Source organism: Macrobrachium rosenbergii, chromosome 1 (genome assembly GCF_040412425.1).
Source record: "Macrobrachium rosenbergii isolate ZJJX-2024 chromosome 1, ASM4041242v1, whole genome shotgun sequence".
Classification (NCBI taxonomy): domain Eukaryota; kingdom Metazoa; phylum Arthropoda; class Malacostraca; order Decapoda; family Palaemonidae; genus Macrobrachium; species Macrobrachium rosenbergii.
Genome location: NC_089741.1, coordinates 58,275,086 through 58,295,220, shown reverse-complemented (window position 1 = coordinate 58,295,220; position 20,135 = coordinate 58,275,086). Strand labels below are relative to the sequence as shown.

At 45.8% G+C, this 20,135-nt stretch overlaps 1 protein-coding gene across 1 annotated transcript in view; it reads right to left on the bottom strand.

Annotated features, from left to right (window-relative positions):
* Positions 1 to 20,135, bottom strand: part of LOC136840486 (golgin subfamily A member 2-like) — a 142,227-nt gene that overhangs the window by 72,477 nt on the left and 49,615 nt on the right. The gene's annotated exons all lie outside the window — the stretch shown is intronic.

The following is a 20,135-nucleotide window of genomic DNA, read 5'->3' as shown; positions in this document are numbered from 1 at the left end:
GCCCTCATCAGTCCCTGGTAGCCCTGCTAATAACCCCGATGATGACCATGATCCACTACCACATAAGGACGTAGTATTCACTTAAATCTAACAGTCTCTTTTATAAGTTTTTCCTTTTTTTACTATATAATTTTTATAATTTCTGATGATTATAATTTTGTGTTCTGTAATTGTCAAAAAAGTTGTCATGTTGGAGTTTCACTTGGATCTTTTCTTTATTCTGAATAAATAAAAATGATTACAGTCGACTCCTGCCTATTCGCAGTTCTAGATTCGAGGCTTCACCTATTCGTGGATTTTTGTGTGGGACGTATATCCAATTATTCATGGAAAATTCGCCTATTCGCAGAATTTTTCATTGAGAAATATTCAATTATTACTGTATTTTCATATTGTGGTGACTATGTACATTTTTTACGATAAAACTATTAAAATAGGCAGTTATAAGTGTTTTTAGGGTTTTTTTTTGGTGTTTGAACATTAAAATAGGCTAACTTACCAAGGCCTGAGAGCACTTTATCCTTATTTTGGTGCTGTAGCCTCCATCCCCTCCTCTGCATTGATTGGTTTGTCCCTCGGTATTAAGTGTCTGACCTTGCTCGGTTTGGCACCCCACCTAGGGCCTAGAGGTGACCGAGTGCTCTCCCCACTCCTGTTCACACTCCATTTACCTTTCTTTGCTCTCCTGGCCGTAGAGGTTTTTGCCCTTCCTCCCCTTTTCTCTCGCTCTTGTCGTGCAACACAGCTCACATAGCGAGGGGACGTATGAGGATCTCTGGGCGCCCGGGGAGTGCTGTCCCACCCCTGGTCGCTACTTTGGGTTACCAACCTCCTGGCCTATCCCTCCCTCCCCTTCCTTTTACGTCGACTGTTTCCCTTCGTGGTGCTTCCTACCAGTCCGCACCTCGCTCTTGGGATCTCATATGAGGCCAGTTAGTGTTTCCCACCTAACTGTCTTCTGTCTTATTTGCTTTCGGCGTTCCCCCTCCATTTTGCTAACTACCTGTTCGGTGTTTCATTATATTGTTGGGCGCTCTCCTTGCTTACCGCTCCGGCAGTTATAGTGTTTAGCGGTCGGTGTTCATCGCCCCCACCGCTATCACTTTGTTCAGGATATCTTCCTCTCTTGGCTCTGAGTGCGCCCACTTCCGGACAGTTCATAACCTTCCCACTATATTTGTATCCGTCACATAGTTTTAAACATGGTCGCTCCGGAATGTTTCCGGTGGCTCTGTTTTTGTGTCTATGAGATTTGAACTGTTAGTCCGGTTTTCTCTCTGGTTTACTCCGGTGAGTTTTCCTGGTCTGACTAGGCTAAAGTCGCTGCTACGGTACTCTGCTCCGGCATCCGTTCCAGCATGCTCATATCTCATACGCTTACAGCTGGTGTTGTCAAGTGCAGGAATGCTCCGCTATCCTGCAACAAGCCAGCGGCCCACGAGTCTATAGTTCCCATTCCGGTGAGCGGTCTGTGTTGGAGGGATTAATAGTTTGGCACCGGAAGGTTGTGATGTGTGCTACGCTCTCCCGAGCAGGCTACTTGATGAATCCGTGGGTTTCATATACACCTGTCAGTTTTACCTCCGCCAAACTCCGCCTCATTTGGCTTATTAATTTTGTCGCTCCTTGGTGTTTGGGCCTCTCCGGGCAAGATACTTGATGAATCGGTTGAGTTTAGTATACACCTGTCCCGGTTTTACCTCCGCCAAACTCCGTCTCATATGACTTATTAATAGTTGCTCCTCCAGTGTTTTGGGGTCCTAATTTTCCCCCTCCCTGGAGGCGATGCAAGTCTCGTAACTCTTATGCTTCAGACCCTCTAGTCCCGGTCAGCGGCTTTAAGAGGCGCTCTTTCGCGGGGGAAAATCCCTATGTCCTTTTGGTGGACATTTGTAATGTTCCTTTCCCCGGCGCCAGATCTCAGCGTCAGTTGCTGAAGAAGTTGCTGCCCTTTGGCTACCCCCCTCAAGATATGACCGGTCCTCTTAAAATAAATTAGCTTTTTGCGAAGGGTTTACTGAAGACGTTGCGGCCTTCAGCCTCGTTCTCGAACCTGTGAACATCCTCCCGGAGCAATAAGTAGGTGCGGGAATAAGTGAGACAAACTTTTCCGCTTAGCTCTCTTCCTTCTTTTGCTTTTTTTTCCTTTAGGGATTTGTTAGATCCTCATCCCTTTTGGGCGGTTCCTGGTCTACCGTCCTAAGGTGAAAATCAGTCAAAGAAAGACCTTTTTAAAACCCAGAAGACCGGCTCGGGGGCCCTCGAGGACGTCATGGATCTCTAGTCGGTGCGTCTTCACGAGTTAGGCCTGGAAATCTTCTGGAAAGGGACACGCCCAAGCAGAGTAAAGGCGGTTACCCACTCCTTCTTTTTGTTGCAGACTCTTTTTGGTCTCCTTATAAGGAGTCGACATGAGGGTCATTGACAAACTATCAAAACTATCTAACCAGCTATCTGCCTCATGGGTCCGTGCTTTCCCGCTTTCCAGGAGCTTAAATCCCAAAGGATTAATCTCAGGATTCATTAGCGGTGGATCACCACCAAATCCTGTCCCGTTCGGGAATCCTACTCCGTTCCAGACACCTCCACCCCTTTTCCCTTCGGTCTGGGAACCTTGACACCTAACCCTTTATGCTTACCAGCATGGAGGTACCCTTCTATCGAGGTGTGGGCACACGGGAGGTTGAGCGGAACTGCATTTCTTCCCTTCGGTCTGGTATCCCCTTATCCGGGTTTTGCCAGACTGACAGAAGGGGCATGGAATCTATCTGACAAGATCCCTAAGGAAACCCTCATCTTCCCTAGGGACTGGGCTGTCGTCTCTGTTGAGAATTCTAACGGAGTGGCAGGCGGAGAATTTCAAGCTCACGCCAGCTACAGGGGTCTTTACTGTGTTCTCTTTGAGAGACCTGCTTCCTACCCCTTGTGCTCCGAATGTAGCCCCTCTTATCAACAAGCTTGTTTCGGCAGTAAACCACTGACACATCTCCGGGAGACAGATCCACAGATATGTTCACAGTGAATCTTCTAACCCGGACTACGCTTCTAATTTATTCAGCGTACAGCTCCTAAGCTTCCGGAGTCGATTCCGGAAGCTGAAACAAGGTGTAAGGACAGGCTTGCCAGGTCCTTGAACTCTTTGACTTAACGGAAGCAATGTCTGTGGTATATAATGGCAGTTCGTTGTTTCGGGTCCTGGTAAAAATCCCTCTTGTCAGGTTTTCTGCAGGACCTGTTTAATTTCATCACAGTCGGATGGACAGCTGAAAACACATCTTTGGCAGCCACGTTCCGCCTTGAGCCAAATAGGCTTATGAACAGTTTCACCTGGGAATTAATCTTTCCCCAGGTGGGTGCGTTGCGATCTGTCGGGGCTACTAAAGTTAATCAGAGCCTCCGTTCTGGTTGGGGTCTACCCTACAAGCGGAAACAATCTGAACTTGCCGGGCCCTATCCCAAGTCGGCAAGAAGTTCATGTAGTTGAAGCGCCCCTGCTCAGGCAGTGGTGCAGGCTCTTTAGGTTCCTGCCCTGGACAACCGTCAGCCTCTCACTCCCAGCCTCCCACCTCAATGTGTGCTGGTTCAGCCAGCACATCAGCCCCTAGTGGCTCCCCATATGTCTCCGCCTGGTTTTCACTGCTCATGCGAAAACCCAAGGAAAGAATTTTCACTAGGCATTCTACCAGAGGCACTGAGCCTCGGGGTTATCATAGGGGCAGGGAAGCATCCTGCTCCTCTCCGAAATTGGGAAGGCAAAGGCTCCAGGAGACAGGCAAGCCTCCTCCCAGTGGTATTTCTCAGGTGGGTGGGAGGCTATATCGTTTTCGGGGCCAGTGGAACTTCAGTCCCTGGGCCCAGAGTATGGTTATCAAAGGCCTGGGGTGGAGCTGGACTGTTTGTCCCCCTCCCCCAATCAGGTTCTGTCAGTTACTGGCCAGGGTTCTGGAGGACTTTGTGAAAGGTCTGTTAAGGAAACAGGCAATAAAGAAAGCAAGACACTTGTAATCGTAAGGCAGACTTTTTCAGTCTGCCAAAGAAGTTCCCTTTCACTGGAGAATAATTCCAGACTTGTCCCGTTTATATTCCTCATTCAATGCGACAAGTCTCGGATGCTTACAGTCTTTTAGGTTCGGATCCTACTGCACCGTGGAGCCGTAACCACCTCTATAGGCCTTTCCGACGCTTCCTATCACGTCTTAGTTGCAGGAAGGTTCTCTCCCTTCTTGGGATTCAGGCTCGGGGGGCAGATGTACCCCTTCAGGATCATGCCCTCCTCAATGTAGCCCCCAGAATCTTCGCCAGTTTGTACGATACCGTAGTTCAATAGCTCCGGTATTAGAAGATTATGCTAGCCGCATATCTAGTCGCCTGGCTCATTTGGGCATCCAGCGTCGAGGATTGCCGGAGAGTGCCGGCCATTGTAATCGGCTTTCTGGAGTCTCTGGGCTTCCAAGTACACAGGAAGGAATCCCGCCTAATTCCGGAGGGTAGCCTTCAGTAGTTGTGAATCCAGTGGAAGCGGAAAGAGATAGCAAGGGCAACCACGCATTTCATCAAAATAAGCGTACCTCTTGCCGTGCCCAAGAAAAGGTCTTGGGCTCTCTTCAGTTTGCTTCAGTGACGGTTCTCCTTCTGAAGTCAAAGCTGGAGTTTATAAACGGGGTATGGCGGAGTCAGGGACGTGTCTCCCTGATTCCTCCTATTTGAACAAGGGCCTCCGGCCTGGGGCAACAGTCAAGAGCTTATCGAAGTCAGTTCCTCTTCAGCTTCCCCCTCCGGCCTCAGTATTCCACACCGTCACCTCTCTGAGCGGGTGGGGTGGATATTTTTAACTCCATGAAGTACATGGAACTTAGTCGGTCACGTTCCGGCAGTTCCATATCAATGCTTTGGGGGGCTGTGGCAGTCTTCCTGCCCTTGGGAAAACTCCTTCCTCCCAGGAGGATTCATTTGAGGCTGGTTCTGAACAACGCAGCAGTAGTGCGCTACGTAAACAAGGGGGTTCGAAGTCGAATCAAATCAACCAGGTTATGGTTCAATCTTCTCCATAGCAAACAGACACAAGTGGCATCTGTCTGCCACCCTTCTCGTAGGGGTCCAAAAGGTCGCTGCAGTTTCCCTATCCAGGGAGTCCCCCCTGGTGTCGGAATGGTCCTTAGGCGGGCGTCATTCAGGTAGTTTTGCGATCTAATTCCGGACCTGGGAGTAGGTCTGTTTGCAACCCAATTCAGCCACAAACTATCTTGTTGTGTGGGCCCCAACCTGGACCCTCTAGCTCTCTCACGGACACAGTGTCGTTAGGTTGCAACAGGTGGAAGTTGCCCTCTGTTCCCCCTGGTGAACCTGTTATTTAAAGTCCTTCACAAGTTCAGAACATTCAAGGGTTGAGTAGGTCTAGTAACTCCCAACGGGCCGGAAGCCAGTTGGTTTCCACTCCTTCTGGGGTTGAAACCTTGGTGCTCCACATCTGCGACCCAAAACTGCCACGAGTGGTATAAACTCAGCCTGTGTCGGCCTCCTCAAAGTTCTGGTGCCCTAGCTTTGTGGTCTTTGTGAAATTTACAGTTTAGGGGGAAACTGGTATTGGTCCTGTTATTACTGTCTTCCTAGAATCAGACAGGGATTCTACTCTGCTGCAGTAAGGTTCTGCAGTTAAATAACTAGCACTCTTCATATAGTTTCTGAAGCTATAGTAATGATGCAGCTGCATTGGCCCCGAGGAAAGTGTTTTGTGCGGTTTTTGAAATCAGCCTCATTCGGTTTCCTGGTCCTTGAGTAATGTATCGGAGTTAGCTCCGGTAACCAACAATCATCTTGTTCTTACCTTTCCTTGTTGGGGAAGACCCTAATTTTAACCAGCTTAGCTTCTAGTGCTAATATTCCTGTACTGTCTGCCCTGTCTAGCGGAACCAACCATATTGGTTTCCCTACATCAGGGGTAGTGTTGCGGATTCCTCACCCTAACTTTCTAGCTAAAGTTGAAGGTCCTCATTTTCGGTGGTCACCTTGGAAAGTACTCCCCTTTCACAAGATCTGTCTCTGTGCCCAGTTTATTCCTTACAGGCTTATTTTGACAGGACCTCTCAATTTTTGTCAGGCCCTCTCTTTATTAGAAAAGCGGGGGGGGGATTGTCATTGTGTCTGCTATTAGGCAGCAAGTTTTGTATTTTCTTAAACAAGCCTATTCAGGTTCAATTCCAAGCTCATGATATTAGAGCAGTGGCCACTTACACTAATTATTTTCATTACATGAATTTCGGGGACCTTACCAAATGTTCAGGGTGGAATTCTCCCCTAGTTTTCAACGTCACTATTTGAAATCTTTAGCAGCTCTTAAATTCCCTACGGTGGCGGCAGGGAACGTTGTCCCTCTCTCTGGTTCCCTTTCTGATTCTTAGTCACTTTCCCCTTCACTGCCTCAGTTATTCCCTTACAAGCAGTTCATTGTCTTTAATAGCATAAGAATGATATTTATTTCTCTGTTATTATTTCACCGGGTGACACGGGACCCCGATCCAGAAAAAGGATTTTGACAAAGGAAAAATCTATTTCTGGGGAGGGGCCCGTGTCACCCGGTGACCCACCCCTGTTTTTCATTCTCTCCCTCCCATGGTAAACATCATTCTAGTGGGGTGGGTGCTAACATGGAATGCGACTAGTGTTGCCTTGTGTACAGTCCGCGAGTAGTGCATGGGCTTGTATCGGCACCTCTTGGGACTTTGGCACTGGGAATCTTTATAGGGCAGGGTCCCGTGATTGTGACAATCTCACCCTTTACCATACACGACTCCATTTCTTGGAGCTCGCTCTGGGGGTAGTAACCCCAGCTTTACATTTAGCTTTTCTCTGGTATCTAGCAACGGAATTACCTAGAAATAAGTGCTAAATGGACTATTTCACCGGGTGACACGGGCCCCTCCCCAGAAATAGATTTTTCCTTTGTCAAAATCCTTATTTTAGAGTGGTGTCAGTATTTGCAGATTTTAGCAATTCATGGGGGTTATGGTCCTTATCCCCTGTGAATCCCGGGGTCGACTGTACCTGTATTTACAGTATGCAAATCTAAGAAATGTATAGTTGACCTGATTTCTCTGTTCTCTGTTCATTTATTACAGCATACAGTACATTGCTGTACAAACATTAAAGAATATGCTAAAAAAGGGATTTTGACAAAGGAAAAATCTATTTCTGAGCTTCGCCCCGTGTCACCCGGTGAAATTCCATTCTTACACGAATTTCTAGGTATAAATATTGCTAAATATACCAGAAAAAAGCTTACAGAATGCTGGAGTTACTACCCAGATCGAGCACCTTCGATGAAGATGTCGGTATAACCAAGGGTGAGTGAAGGAATCACAACCACAGAGCCACACTCTATAGACATCCCTATGTCAATATCCCGAGAAGAGTGAGGGCCGTACCAGCGCCCACGCTCCCCAGCCCCGCCACGCCGGCGACTCCAGCGCCATCTGAACTCATTCCATTTCTAGCACTTCGTTTTGATCGTAGATTTGTTTGTGGCTGGTGTTTTTGGCGTGATTTGCCTTTATTTCACCATGTTGTCAAAGCACCTTTACTGTTTCCAAGTTAAGTACCATATTCTTGTGGGGTTTTTTATGATAAGTTTGGCTGTTTTACATCGTATTTAGATATTATCGTGAATCTTGTTGGGACGCTGCGGCGTCCCTTTGTCAGCCATGTCAACCGCAAGGTTAAGCTCGTTCAGCTTGTTCTGTTAGGGCTTCTCTTAGTCGGTTACATTATTTATCATTCCCCCATAGGATTCATCCTGGTGGTCTTGCCTGGGTGGTCTTTGGGATATCCTCTAAAGTTAATTTCGTAGAACTTCCCATCATAGGAGTTCTTACATTTAGGGTTCCGTAGTATTTTCCGCTAGGTATCTCCCCAGGATGTTTTCCTATTAATTATGGTCATTATTTCTTTCTATTATGTTTGTGCTTGATGTCATGTTTTATTATGTTTAAATCTTATCATTATTACATGGCGTCAGGTACAGTCCTATCTGTTTACTTCCTGTCGCTTTGTTGGGTAGGCTCGTGCCAAGCACAAGCCGATATCAATGTCTAGTGTATATGTTTAGTAATGGTGGTTATTTATTTATTATTTATTTATTATTTCTGGCTAACATCCCTGTCCTAGCCCTGCCTAGTGCAAGGTTAGGCTTTCCTGGTAGCCCTGTTTGGCCTCCCCCTCTCTCCCTTGTATCCTGGAGTAGGTTAGGTGAGGAGGGGATCAGCAGATGGAGGGAGTTTCTGTTGTTGTTCCGTCCACGACCGTTGTTTGGGTGGTGGAGTGAGACCCCATTGTCCTCCCCCTTCTCTTCGGAGGGTAGAGGTTTTCCCTTGGGTGTGTCTCCTCCACGCTATTTTAGCATTCCCTTACCTTACGGTTCTGGCTGGCCTTCAACACAGGTTTTCTCTCCTGTTGGTTCTACATCCTCCCTTTCATTCTCCCCTTCATATTTTATAGACTGTGTCTATTACAAGGTGTCTGAGTGGGGGTCGTAGGCTACTTCCTTTCCTTCCTGTTAGGGCAGGCCTAGAGCTCTTCCTACTTGGGTATCACTTTTACCTAAATACGGCCTGGGATTTCAGTTGAGATGGGTACACGTCTTCCCTAGTCTCCTGTTTTCCTCTTCTCTGGTCTAAGCCCTTCCTTACTTAGCTAAAAATGTTATACTGTAAATGGTGTACAGTAAAGGCAACATTAAACCAATATCTAAATATGGCTGACACAAACTCACTTTCAGTACAGTACGTAGGGGATGAGCTTGGTTGTTAAGTGAGGAGTGTCTGTATACTAAAATGAATAACGTGAGATGTCACAAGAGATATTAAAAAAAAAAGACAAAAAATAAAAATGAGGCATGTGGGATATTAAATACCAAAATGTAATCCTGTAATATTACAAATTTTAAAAGTAATTTGTATTCTTCCTAGGTATATTAACCAGAGCCTTTTATGTAGGAGCATTCTGTAGCATAAGCTGGAATCAAGTGATGAAACTTGGTAAAAAGGTTTTTAATCGGTGGTGAATAGGAGAACTCCTCATTAACCTGTGGTGAACAAGCACTTTTCCTTTGGCATCAGAAACTACACTGGATGGTTAAGGTGGTTAGGGTAATCTTAAGTTAGGCTAAGTTAGGTATAGGAGGTTATGTTTTGATGTACTGTAGTGATGAGGTTAAGTAAGTTTTTGTACTGTAAAATTAAGGTTAATAAAGTAGGTTCAGGAGTCAGTTTTATTTAGTTACCTTCTAATTTGTTCCCATCATCCTAATCAACTGTGTAGCTTGAAGAAGCCCTACACTATAAAATCTCGTATAGGGATGGAAATTTGATAAGGCCATGAGCTAGAGTGAAATGCATCTGAACTCTCATTCTGGGGAAACTGGAGAGCCAATTGCTATCCTGAACGTAGGGCATGGCAGGTCAGAAGGCAGCTAGTATCTGGGTCAATCATAAATTGATGGGTTCGGATAACAGCTTTACCCCACCCCCCACTATCTGCCTGACTAAAAGGGTGAGCAGAGAGAGAGAGAGAGAGAGAGGCATCTTATGAGTCAAAGCTCTCAGACAGGATGCCTAATTCTGAAATCTACCCCCATCGTAACCCATACAACAGATACTTGGCCTGACTGCTGCTCTGAAGAAAAGAGACAACTGAAGAAAGGAGAGAGAGCCAGTCACTCATCCTCCAACCTCCAGCCTTGTGCCATTGAAGTACCTCAGGCAAGATGCTTTTTTTGTCCAAGAGGAGCTCGCAAACTACACAATCTGTTGAGCTGCCATCACAGGTCATAAGAAGGGTCCAAGGACTTGTGGGTGATGCCCCTGGGGTAAAAAGAGGTCAAGGTATTCTGGTGCTACCAGACATCTAGATTCATAACCCATGAACCAAAATGTTCTCCAAATAGCTGCAACGAGCTAATGTCCCTGGCTTCATAAGCTCTTGCCAGGAATGGACTGACCATCCTCCTTACAGATGAACTGCATGTCCATTTGACCACTTCATGAAATTAAGAACAAAGGATATTTGCTACACAACCTTCTTGTGCTGGTACTATAAAGACAGCCTCACACTCTTACCTAAGAGGTTGGGTTCTCATTAAATAGACAAGGCTTGCATCTCATCCTGCTAACAAATTCTCAGAGAAGGGGGACCAAGAGATTCTCAAGTCTCTTGTCAGAAGCTGGCAGTTTCTGAGTTTGTCACTAACTTATGAACATCAACAACAAGAAAAATCCCCAACCCTCCGAGAGCCAGATAAGATACAAATGGCTGTGCAGCCTGTCAACACACTGCAATGAGGCTAAAGCTAGCAGAACAAGTCTTGAAGGAAATTTCTCTCAAGGGTTCTACAGTGCCTGAGTTAGGCTGTGGAGAGTCCCAACCCACTCCGGATGTTAAAGCTAACGAGGTTGGCAAAAATGTTCAAATGTCAGCTCCAATGAACATGGACAACTATACAAAGGAAGCAAATCTGTGACCTCCAGTTTGAAGACCTGGTTCATGACAAAGCAATAGACTTCATCACACAGACTGAAAGGAACTTGACTTCATGAAGGTTGCTGGGAAGTCTGTGATATGCTGTACTGCAAAGTATCTTTAATGAGAGAGAGACTGCATCTGAGGTACTAATCAATTGAGGCTACCTCAAAATTTGTGCTAACAGAGAAGGGTGGGCCAAAGGGGGAACCTTTGGGTGCCTTGATCAGAAGAGCTAGCAGATCAACACCACTTGGCATCGGGCTAAGGAAAATTTACCAAGGTTATCCGAGACCCTGAGTGACAAACTCTCAGTTATCAATTGGAGGCTCAAACGACAGATGCTGGAAGGCATTTTCCAAGGCAGCCTTAGGTATGGAATTGAACATTAGAACATCAGGAGCTTACTGTATAACCATGTAGCCAATGGTTGATTACTGGAGTTTACCAAAGCTAGAAAAGCAAACCCTGATGCACTAAAAAAATACTGGCCAATCTGTCCTGACTAAATGCCCCTGGCTGTTGAGGTGGTAAGCTAGAACATTCCTTCTTGCTGGAGTGTACCTGGCTGACAGTCCAGGTAATTTACATGATGACAGTCCAGGTAATTTACCTGTTCTTTGTGCATGAGTTCAAACTTCTGCCAATTTATCACAATCCCAAGGTTGTTAAAAAACACAAGGCAGTGGTATCTGTTCCGGAGCAGATGTTTCCCCCCTTGATGACACTAGAATTAACCCATCATCAAAAAAATGCAGCAAGAGTATACCTTGTGAACTCGCCTGGTGGATACCAAGCTGAACACTTGTGTGAACACTTTTGAGGCTGTTGCCAATCCTGAACAAGGGCTTTGAACTGGCAGAGTCTTGTTGCAGAGATAGTGGGCATACTTCCTGGAGGAATGATAGGCAAGCATGTTTCAGATCCAATGAAATCATGAATTGGTCTTGTCTGACAGTCAAACATGGAATGTTAAGTTTCCATCTTGAACTGAGTCTGTAGGACAAATGTGTTCGAAGGAGATAGATTGATGACTGGTCTCCAGGCACCAGTTGCCTTCTCCACCTAGAATAGATGACTAAAAGCAAGGGTAGTCTGTGACTTCCAGCACATTTTTTCCCAACATCCCCTTCACCTCCACCAACAAGGCCAGAACTTTCCCTGATTGGGAAGGGCAGTACAGTACTGGTGAATGAGATTGCAGAGGGTGTTGGTCCTTGCCCAACAGTATGACAGGCATTCCCTTACTTGTGGCAACTAGGGAGGGGGACTGCCAACCTCAGCATCCCCCCTCCTTTCTTTTTCACCTTACCTCTCTTCTACCTAGGAAGTTCTCTTGGTGACGAAATTGGGGCTGATACTTAAGTAGAAGACCAGCTACAGAAATAGGGGTTGGTCTCTTAAGTGCTGCTTCCCAACAATCAGTTTAAAATTCCCTGTTTTCTTGGTCAGTTACATTCTCCCTAACTGCATTTAAAGAGAAGGATTAAGCAGGTGTTTATGCAATGGTTCACAGAAAGCTGCTATATTTTGAAATGGAGTGACTTTGAAAGTTAAAATAAAGAGTATAACTACTCTCTCTTAAGAATGGCATTCATAAATGCATGAGATGTTTCACAGAAATGTTGACAATAACCTGTTGCACAATACCTCCGGTAACAGAAATCAGCTGGGATAGCGAAGACACACAGTAGATAGATGGAGGGAGACTGAGGGGAAGGGGCAAGCTGGTAGAAAGAGACAAGACAGGCTCTACCACAGACAACTGGCCTAGACACATTACAGGAAACAGTTCCCATTTCAGCAATAACTCTAGTAATGAATTCACCTTAGTTCCTAAAGAAGCACCTAGTGAGGAGGAAGCAAGAGCCAGACAAGTCACAACTGAGGTGGTGGAAGAGGAACGGCTGCTAATACTAATGATAGAAATAGTGGTGGCAGGGAGATGAGGATTCTGAGGAGAAAAGGGAAGGAAAAGGAAAGAGACTGAGGTTGCAAGGCAAAAATTGTACTTAAGGGAACATCAGCTTACGAATTAATATCCACAGATGACAAAATATTGGCCTTAAGACCAGGCTTAATTGCTAAAATCACTGTGCCTAATTTTAATAAAAATTTTCTACCACTAAAACTAGAAAAAGATGGTGAAGGCGATAACTTGTGAATACAGGTGATGATCCCAGTCCGCGGTGGGATTCCATTCCCGACTGAGCACCGCTAACCAAAATGGCTACGATATGGTACCGATAAACAGCCCAACTGCCAGCCAGCTGCGATACTGGTAAACGCTTCCCGATGTAATCGGCAAAGCTTGACGCCGTCGCGGCGAAAGCAATGCGCGATAAACGCTTACCGACGCCGATAAACTGCTTACCGACACTGATAAACTGCTTACTGGCACTGAAAATCTGGTTAACGACACCGCTAGCCAAGCGCTGTACCACCGAAATACCGTTAACCAATGCTGCCCGTAAGTGAGGAATGCCTGTGCACTTATGTTTGCCAAACCGATCCTTTGGTGGATGACGAGTATAACCAGTCACAAACTCACAAACAATGTAAGACAGAGGTGGTGGCAGAGGGCAGACCTTTGTCCTTAGACAAGAAACAGAGGTGGCAGAGGGCACAGACTTTCATTCCAAAGAAACGACTTGGTCCCCCAGTAGCAGAGGCTTCTTACTGTTGCAGGGCATCCCAGAACTTGGGCTACACACAGATGAAGGCACTGTCACCTTCTCTCTTGTCATTACCCAGAACAAAACTGGCCTAACCAAAGTTAAAATCAAACTAACATCCTGTTCGAGTTAATCAATTGTCTTTTCCTGAATCAAATGGAGAGCAGGTGAAGCTGGTAAAGAAGGAGTACAGTATCAGGAAGTGAAACTGGTGGATGGGTAGGAAGAGGAGGGCATGAGAGAGATCAGCAAAGAAGGAAGCACAGGTGTCCCAAGCTGAAGCTCCTTTCTTTTCCCTATACTGTACCTAATAAACTATTTCCTCACCTCATCTCACCACTAAGAACACTCCTTACATTATAGGTTGAAATCACATTCACTACCTCTTCAACCAGCACAACCAATATCATGTTCTGCTGAATACAGTACTTTCTTTTAATGCAAATTTCGTTTCTGCAGAGCCTAACACTTTTATTCTTACTGCTCCCAGCACAGGACTTCCTAAAAAAAAAAAAAGAAAATGAGGTCACAATGTGCAAAAATCTGCCACCAACACCCAAAATATTCAATGAATGCACAGATGCACCAGTCTTCAAGACAGCTAGAAGAATTCTGACTAGAACATGACAAATTTTTAATTTACTTGTATTTTTCACAGCCAACAAATATTGGTCTTAACGTGAGGATAAAATCTTCTAGCACCAGCTGGAAACTGGTAAAAAAATATAAAATTGTAGAAAAAGGTATTGGTGGCAACAGGGTTTGGCCAATCGGATGAGAGAGGTGGCGTCAGCTGACCTTGCTTCACCTGAGGGTGCCGTGATGCATCAGTTTCTTCCAGCCCAGGGAATGACTTTTAGGGGTGGCAAGAGGTGGGCAATGTACAATAAGACCGTAGGCTTGTTAGCTATGAAAAATACAAATTAATTGAAAATTTGTCTTTTGTTCATATGCGGAACAAACCTAGGTCTTAAAGCGAGGATACTCACCTTTGGTGGGAGGAGGAAAGGAAAGTCTTGAAAGAATTGGAGTTCAGCACACCTGGTCTCATTTCCTGGTTAGGGTAAAGCAGAGGAAGGAGAAGTATGCCTCTGACTTGTCAGTTAAAAAAGTTTACCAAACAGTCAGACTACAGTACTGGGCTAATTCACAATGTGGAGGAGCATTGTATAAGTGGAAGTTAAAGAGCTATATCTGTTCGGACAACAAACCTACGTTACCAATTTGTTTGCTATCATTCCTCTCTCCCTTGTCAGGGAGAGGAAGGACTAGCTTCTGCAAGGAAAATATTTGTGTACAAATTAACTTTCTCAAACAGAAAGGCCACTCACTCACCTGTATCTAACCAGTTCCAGCTCATGATGGATCACCCTACTGCCCTGGGTAGAGAGGAAGGGGAAAAGGGAAAGGAAAAAAGACCAGTCACCTCATTCACTCTCACTTTCATACCATCATCTTAATAAGATACAAATTGTCCCGCTAGGGGCACCAGATGAGCTACACAACTTGTTGAGCAGCCGCCACCGGACCCCAGGAAAAAGTGTCCATGGACCTTTGGGCAACATCCCGAAGATAGAAGGATATGAAGGTGGTTTGATGAAGCCAAGCACCAACCTTCAAAATCCTATGAACAGATAAGTTCTTCCTAAAAGCTAACGAAGGGCCTAAACCCCTAACATCATGTGCTCTTGCATGCACTGTTTGAATCCGAGGTTATAGAAAAGCTCTAAGCACCTCTAGTAACCTCACAGAGCCAGAAGGAGATGGTATACTTGGAAACTTCTTTCTTGATCCGGCCTGTGCTTACAAAGTGTCTTTGACATCCTTGCCTGAGGTGATGAGTTCTTTTTAGGTAACTACGCAGTGCCCTGACAGGACATAAGAGCAACTCGTCTGGGTTGTTATCAACAAAATCTCCTAAGGAAGAGATGGAAAAATTCTGAGTCTTAGCTATGAATTCTGGGACAAATTTGAAGGCTATGGAACCCCAACTTCTTGTGTGTTTAACCTTTAGAAGAGAGACCATACAGCTCTCCCACTCTCTTTGATGAAGCTAAAACCAGTAAGATCTGTTTTAAGGGTCAAGTCTCTGTCAGTTGATCGTTGTAACAGTTCATTTGGGGCTCAGGTGGGACTACTTGGTACCAGAGTCAGATCCCAACTAGAAGGTTCAAGTTCTCTATGAGAACAAGACTGCTCAAAGCTTTTGAGTAGCATTGAGATTTCCCAAGAAGACAGGTCCACATCTTTTAGGCACAGAACCAAACCCAAAGCAGCCCTGTAGCCTTTGATGACAGACACACAAAGACTTTTCTCCCTTCGGAGAAAAAGTAGGAAATCTGCTATTTGCTGAACCGAAGTTCCGACTGGAGAGAGACCCCTTTGACAACACCAGTCACAGTAGATGGCCCATTTTCCCTGGTGCACGGCTGAGGATGATCTTCTGAAATAGCCAGACTTCGCTGCTCTGCAAGAAAAGCTTCTCGGTTGTAAGAGACACTGGATAGTCTCCAGCCATGAAGAGATAAGGACCCTACTGACAGGTGATATCTCTTGATGTGAGGCTGGTAGGGGAGGTTGTGCCATGGAGGGATCTCTCTGGGAACTGTTGACAGCAGGGCTAGTAGATCAGGGAACCATTCTGCATGAGGCCACCAAGGAGCTACAAGGGCCATCCTGACAGATCAGGCAAAAGGGAGGGAGGGCGTAAACCTCCAGGCTGTCCCAAGGATGTTGTAGGGCATCCTACGCCACAGCGAAGGGATCTAAGACAACCGAACAGAACACCTCTAGCTTTCTGTTGAACCTTGTTGTGAACAGATCTATCATTGGTCTTCCCCAAAGGAGGAAGAGCCTGTCTGCTGTCTCCTGTTGGAAGGACCACTCTGTCCCCAGGACCTGACCTTGACGACTCAGTTTGTTGGCCACACATTCCTACATTCCTCTTGCCTGGGATATACCAGGCTGAGAGGTCTACTGATTAGTCTATTGCTCACTGTGTAGAAGCACCATCAGGGAATGAAGTTGGTGAGACTAGCTCCCCGTTTGTTTACTCAAGCGACCACCGTAGTGTTGTCCGACATCAGAACTCAGAACTACAAAGTGCCCCAACACTCTTTCTTGAAACTCCTGGAGAGCCAGGAAGGCAGCTTTCACCTTCAGGACACTGATGTGCAGTTGCTTGTCCTGAAGATTCCAGACTCCTGATGTCAGAAAACAAAACAAATCACACACAAAAAAGCACTAATGCACAAACACACAGAACAGCACTAATTCATGACACAAAGGGCAAACCAAAGAAGGTAAATGGGCAGGAAAACACTGGCTTTTGGAAGGAAAGGCAACAGCACATCCTTCTAGCAAGGCAGCAAGGAAGAAACTGATGTGTCATGGCACTCTTGGGTGAAGTGAGGTCAGCTGATGCCTCCTCTCTCATCTGATTGGCTGAACCACATTAATACCAATACCTTGTTCTACAATTTTTTTGTTTTTTACCAGTTTCCAGCTGGCACTAGAAGATTTTATCCTTGCGTTAAGACCTAGGTTTGTTCCGCATATGAACAAATATGATATTTTTATGATAAAATAAAGTTTTGTACATACTTACCCGGCAGATATATACTTAGCTATAGTCTCCGACGTTCCCGACAGAATTTCAAATCTCGCGGCACACACGGCAGGTAGGTCAGGTGATCTACCTTACCAGCCGCTGGGTGGCGGGAATAGGAACCATTCCTGTTTTCTAATCAGATTTTCTCTTCCACCTGTCTCCTGAGGGGAGGCTGGGCAGGCCATTCATCGTATATATCTGCTGGGTAAGTATGTACAAAACTTTATTTTATCATAAAATATCATTTTTGTACATGCAACACAAATCAGATATATACTTAGCTGACTGGCACCCTTGGAGGAGGGTAAGAGACAGCTAATATCTAAAAAACAGGAAACAACATATGTAATAGGATATAAAAAAAAACCATGGTTCTTACCTGATTGGGCAGAAGACTTCATGGGTACTGTCTATGAGTCTGCTTGCCTCAAGAGCTTCAGCGAGGTTGTGACCTATGACTGACAGCCCTTCTGGATCGTGTCATGGGGGCCGACCCACTTACATGACAGAGCCTTATATGGATCGTGTCAATGGGGGCTGACCCACTTACATGACAGAGCCTTTACCTGAATCATATCAATGGGGGCTATCCCTCTTACATGACAGAGCTTAGGTATCAAAAAAAAATTAACCAAGAGCACAACAACCAATCCCGACCACCTGACCAAGTCTAACCTTGTTAGTGTTACGAATTGAAAGGGGGGCTATACTCCAACACCCTCTTCCAATCAACCTTAAAAACACACATCACAAAGCATTAAAATCCAATAAACTAACTAAACTATAAAGGATTAGTCTCAGCTCCCTGTCCCAGCACCGAATCCGAGGATACGTACAATCCTAGAGAGAAGCACTTATCATAAGTAACTCTAACATCCCTCAAATAATGAGATGCAAAAGTCAAGTTACATCTCCAGTAAGTCGCCTCTATAAGAGCCTGGAGAGACAAATTCTTGTGAAAAGCCAAAGATGTCGCAATGGCTCTCACCTCATGTGCTTTCACTCTAAGGAGCTTTAGGTGCTCATCCTCACAAGACAGATGCGCTTCTTTGATGACGTCCTTAATGAAAAAAGCTTGTGCATTCTTCGAATGGGTCTACGAGGATCCCTGACGGAGCACCAGAGACTCTCGACGGTACCTCCCAGCTGTTTCTTCTTATCAAGGTAGAATTTGAGGCTCCTAACCGGACACAGAGTCCTCTCCAACTCTTGCCCTGTCACTGACGAAAGACCTTTTACCTCAAAGCTTCTTGGCCATGGTTTAGAAGGGTTTTCATTCTTCGCCAAGAAGAAGGGTTTGAAGGAGCAAATAGCTGAGTCTTTCTTATACCCAACCCTACCTTCCAAAGCTTGTAGTTCACTTATTCTCTCAGCAGAAGCCAGAGCAAAGAGAAACAGTGACTTCCTGGTCAGATCCCTGAAAGAAGCTTTTTGAGGAGGTTCAAATTATTTGGACATTAAGAATTTTAAAACCACATCTAAATTCCAACTGGGAGGCTTGAGTTTTGGTTTTAGATGTTTCAAAAGACCTAATGAGATCGTGTGGGTCTTTGTCTTCAGAGATATTCAGACCTCTGTGTCTGAATACTCAACATACTTCTGTAACCTTTTATCGTGATTACAGCGAGTTGCACTGCTCCCTCAAAAAAAGAAGGAAGTCAGCGATGTCTGTCACAGAGGTACTGGAAGAGGATATCTTCTGGGTCTTGCACCATCTTCTAAAACCTCCCACTTAGACTGGTAGGCGCAAGGTTGAGGTTCTCCTGGCTCTGGCAATAGCCTTTGCAGCCTTGAAAATCCCTTTGCTCTGACCAGTCCTTCGATAGTCTGAAGGGCAGTCAGATTGAGGAGCGGGGAGAGATTCTTGTGGAATCTGTCGAAGTGGGGCTGTCTGAGAAGATCGTTCCTGTGTGGGCGATCTGGGAAAATCCGTCATACATTCCAGTACCTCTGAACCAATCTTGAGCTGGCCAAAACGCAGGCGATCAGGGTCAGTTTACGTGCCTTCTGAAGAAGCGAACTTTCTTACTACTTCCCCCCAAGATCTTGAATGGGGAAAAGCATATCCGTCTATTCGGACCACTCTAAGAAGAAGACCGTCTATGGCAACTGCCCTCGGGTCTGAGATCGGAGAGCAGTAGTTCTCAATCTAGCGTTCCAATGAGTGGCAAAGAGGTTGATATTCGGCCTTCCCCAAAGGCTCCAGCTTTTTGCAAACCTCTGAGTGGAGAGTCCACTCTGTGGGTAGGACTTGATCTTTTCTGTTAGTAGATCAGCCCTCACATTCCTTTCCTTTACGAACCTGGTGAGGAGTCTGATCTTTCTCTCCTCCGCCCACAACAACAACGTCCTTGCTGTTTCGTAAAGGGAGAAGGAATGTGTTCCTCCCTGTTTCCTGATGTAAGCCAGGGCTGTAGTGTTGTCTGAGTTTACCTGAATCACATATCCTGTGACTAGTGGCTCGAACTGGATGAGAGCTAGATGCACCGCTGACAGTTCTTTCTTGTTGATGTGCCAGCTCACCTGTTCCCCCTTCCAGGTGCCTGACACTTCTCTCGAGCTGAGTGTTGCTCCCCATCCCGACTCTGAGGCGTCTGAAAACAACACTAGGTGAGGGCTCGGCAACTGAAGAGGCAATCCTAGGTTTAACTTCTGAGGGTCCAACCACCAACGGAGATCCTCTTTTACCCTGTCCGACATCTGGAACGACGCTGCTAAGTCCTGAGACTTCTGATCCCATCTCTCTTTCAGGTAGAATTGAAGGGGTCTTAGGTGAAGTCTTCCTAAAGAAACGAACTGCTCCAGAGAGGAAAGGGTCCCCAGCAGACTCATCCATTCCCTCGTGGAACAATGTTCTTTCTCTAGGAAGACAGTCAACTTCTCCAGGCAGCGATCTCTTCTTTCCTGGGATGGAAACGCTAGAAAATCCTGAGAATCCATCCGAATCCCCAGGTAGACAATGCTCTGCTGCGGAATCACCTGGGACTTCTCGAGGTTTACTAACAGTCCTAGGGACTGGGTCAAAATTAGAGTGATAGACAAGTACTCCAGACAAAGATCCTTCGATTGCGCTCGAATCAGCTAGTCGTCTAGATACATAGAGATCCTTACTCCCTCTAGATGTAGCCAGCGTGCTACATTCCTCAAAATGCCCGTGAACACTTGGGGGGCCGTCGAAAGTCCGAAGCACAGGGCCCTGAACTGGAAGACTCTTCCCTGAACCACGAACCTTAGGTATTTCCTTGAAGAGGGATGAATGGGTATGTGGAAATAAGCGTCCTGAAGATCCAGGGAGACCATCCAATCCCCTGGACGAAGAGCAGAAAAGAACGAAGAGGTCG